Source organism: Nicotiana tabacum, chromosome 1 (genome assembly GCF_000715075.1).
Source record: "Nicotiana tabacum cultivar K326 chromosome 1, ASM71507v2, whole genome shotgun sequence".
NCBI lineage: Eukaryota > Viridiplantae > Streptophyta > Magnoliopsida > Solanales > Solanaceae > Nicotiana > Nicotiana tabacum.
This window is the reverse complement of record NC_134080.1, coordinates 188061763-188065818: the sequence shown is the minus strand read 5'-3', so window position 1 is coordinate 188065818 and position 4056 is coordinate 188061763.

The window sequence follows — 4056 nt, the reverse complement described above, 5'->3', positions numbered from 1 at the left end:
TAGGCCGAGTTGGTATGGTAAGGATATGGTTAGTTCTTTGGATGCTTACGAGGTAATAAGTTTCTACAGGTATTTTGCGGCAATTCTTTTGGGTTTTAGTAACCTGCATAGCTCGGTTGAGATAGAAGGATTCAGTCCTGACGATTTAGATTTGTGCAAATGGAATTCAGAGAGTTCTAGATGGTTTCCACCACAGTTAGAGAGGTATAGTTTTCCTATTGGCATGTGGAGCATGGGATGTATAGTGATTTTCTTCTAGATAGGATCAATGGGAAGTTCTTGGCTAGTGGAGTACATAGTTTCTTGTGGCTCGGAAGGGATATGAAGTTCTCGTGGTTATCTTAAGATGAGACGGTTTATGCGGTAAGTTGTGTAGGATTGAGAATTGCATGTGTAAGGACACAGTTCAGATTTGAAAGGAAGGTCACAAATGCTTAGATAGCATGGGCAGCTTCAGGTGACTAGATAAATGAGATCACTGATTGATGTGGCTTGATGAGGGTATAACATTTCAGAAAGGGTGATGTGTTTGAGTTACAGATGCTTTATTGGTATTGCGGCACAATCTTGTCTAATCAACGAATGATATTCGAGTTTGCTTTGTGGATTATAGGAACTATAGGTATACCTCTCATGAGATGATTGAGTGCTAGAGGTGTGTTATATATGCGAGCAGTGGAATTGGGAGCAGATATGGTAATTCGTGTGCTTTATGGACTTGGAGGCTGGAAGTTCTCATATACAAGTTAGCTCGTGGTTGTGGATGGTAAAGATGTGGGTAAGTTAGTCAGACGATAGTTTGTGCTATGATTCAATCATTGTAAACCTTCGGAGGATTATTTATCTGTTGTGGGTAACTATAGTTGATGTGTGGTTCATTGGTAGACCTATATGGACATGTGTTCGGCATTGAGACGACTTTGTTGACTTCGAGTTGTTATTGGTGAGGAATGTGTTGATTTGATTGTTATTGAGCTATTAGTAATCAGAGTGATCTATGAGTTACCTTTCCGTGTTGCGAGCCGTTAGGATTTGTTGGTTATAGGACATATGGTGCGGTGTTATTAGGGCCTCTCAATGGAAGTCGAGCGGGAAGAGTACTGGGTATTGCTCGATGGATGGCATATTGGTTATGTCCTTTCGAGTGGTGTGGTGTTATGTAATTGCTTCGCGGTGGTTACGATGATCGCTTTGGCTTTAGACATCACATTGCGTGCGGTTGTCGATTTTGAGCATAGTGACTTAAGGTGTTTCATGCGGACCAGTGTTTGGATGAGGTTTCGCATTAGAGCGAAGCTATATGGAGGTATGATCCTGCGGGTTAGATTCGTATGTTCTATTTCTACAATGTGTGACGGATTCTCAGCCTTGTGTTGTGGTGGTACTGGTGAGCTTGCAGTACATCTCTTTCATTTGAATCATTTTCATGATTTGGGTATGTTCGGATTGTTGCTTATTGGTGCACGGGTTGCGCAAGTTGTGGCTTTAGTCTGTATTGATGTGTCATGTCACCAGAGTAATTGTGTTGGATTACATGAGATCATTGGGGTCTTTAATGAATACAAACGAATTCGATTTCAGCATGTTGGAAGAATAATATCGAGGTTCAGCTTAGGAATTTGCTATGGTCTTTGCCAAACGAGAAGTGGCTTCATGAATGGTTGATATGGGAAATGGTTATGGCTTACTGCGTGTTTCATTTATCATTGACAGTATATGAAAGTGTTGGAATGAGACCTTAGTTGATAAGAGGTTCTCTATAGATATTCGGTTGTTGTGTGCAGCTGTTGTGATTCGAAGTTATCACTACAAGTGTTTGAGTTATACAGTATGTCATGTAATTGCACCTGATGGTTGCAGGTATGGGTTATTACAACTTGTTCGGGCCTATTCAGAGTATACATGCGAGATTTTGATCTTGTGGATGATTTCAGAAGTGGAAATGTTCTTCTAAGGTTTATGGGCTAGGTTGGATGGTGAAATTTCAGTTATATTGTGTTATCGGACCTATATGAGATAGGGTGACATGGGGTCAACCCCAGGTATGTTCATGGTAAGGTTATTCAGCGATTGGTTGGCTTTTGGAACAACTCTGGGCACATTCAAGGACGAACGTATGTTTAAGTGGGGGAGGATGTGACGACTCGGCCAGTCGTCTCATGAGTTACCGCTCTGTTTTTCCCCATTTCTGCTTCTTTATGCTTTGTTTATCCGTGTTATGGTTTGGTTGAATCGAATCCGGAATGGTTTTGGTAAGGTTTGAGACACTTAGTCTCTAAAAGTAGCTTTAGAGTTAGAAAAGTCAACTGAGAGTTGTCTTATTGGTAAACGACCTCGAAATGCGGATTTTATGGCTCGGAAAGCTTCGTTAGGTGATTTGGGACTTAGGATTATGTCTGGAATATTTTTGTGATGTCAGGTGTAGAATTAGGCTTGAATTGGCGAAAGTTAATTTTTGGCGATTTTCGGTCGGCAGTGAAAAATAAGCTATCGGGGTCGGAATGGAATTCAGACAGTTGGAACAGGTTCGCAATGTCATTTTGGATATGTCTGCAAAATTTCAGGTCAATCGGAGTTGTTTTAAATAATTTCGGCGTCGTTGGTAAAATTTAGGAATTTCAAAGTTCATAGGCTTGAATTTGATGTCATTTTGGTGTTTTGATGTTGTTTTTGGTGTTTCGAAGGCTCGACTAAGTTCGAATGATGTTATGGGATGTGTTGGTATATTTGTTGAGATTTCTGAGGGCCTCGGGTGGATCTCGAAAGGTTAACGGATCAATTTAGAGTAGAAGAAAAGCTGTTGCATTTTTCACAGCTGCAGGAACAGTAAAACGCATGAGCAGTATTTAAATAAACCCTCCACGACCATTAAACCCTTTTACACCATTTTTGAACGGAAAAAGAGTTTTGAGGCGATTTTGAAGAGAGGAAATCATTGTTCTTCATTGAGGTAAGGATTTTGGACCATAAAACTCGATTATTTGTGATTAAGGAACAAAATATTAGTGTTTAATTCATGAAAATTAGTAGAAAAAGGTGGAGTTAGAGCTTGAAATTATGAGACCTTCTAGGGATGATTTTAGGGGTCAAACGAACTCCGATTTTCGAGTTCTTTATATGTACGAACTCGTGAGATGATGAAGAATATTTTGGTATAAAGTTTGTCCAGTTCCGTGATGCGGGCTTGGGGGTCGGGTTTTGACGGATTTCGGGTTTTGTACTTAAAATCGATATTTTTCAATTGGAATTCATTCGTTTAGCATAATTTGATGATAAAAATCTGAACTTGGTAGATTTGGAGCACTCGAAAGTTGGTACGAGAGGTAAGCGTGTTGCAGAGTAGCTTTTCGGGCTAGTTCGAGGTGAGTAATGATTTTAAATGTTGTTCTGAGGGTATGAAACCCCGGATTATGCAACGTTCGGCTGTGTTGAGGTGACGCACACGCTAGATGACGAGCGTGGGGTTGTGCACCATTGGGGATTGTGACTTACTCCATCCCGAGTGACTATTTTTCTGTATATTTGGTAGCTAATTGTTTGATATTATTATACTTTGGGCTAAATTCCATATTTGGGCTTCGTGCCAACTGTTTGAACCCTTAGGGGATCGTTAATGATATTTTCCTCCCTATTTTATTTCATACTTGCGCTTAGTCATGCCAGATCTTTAAATGTTTTCAAAACTCAGCTATGTTAATCTGTTTTAGAAACCTTAAATGATGTTTTAAAGATATTTTAAGCTGAGCTGCATATTTTTACTATTGCGTGAAGGGCTTATGAGATTCTGAATGAGTAAGGCCGATAGCCTGTATTGTGAGGATACTTTTGGGTCGGGCTGCACACCGGAGAAGTGATACACTAATTATGATAATGAGGCCGAGGGCCTGAGATTGTACGCCACAAGGTGGCTTGATATTGATATGAGGCCGAGAGCCTATTTATGATGGAACGAGATGGCTTGATATTGCGCTTGGGCCATAAGGGGCCCCTCCAGGAGTCTGCACACCCCCAGTGAGCGTAAGTACCCATTGTGACATGAGATATAGCCCGAGGGGC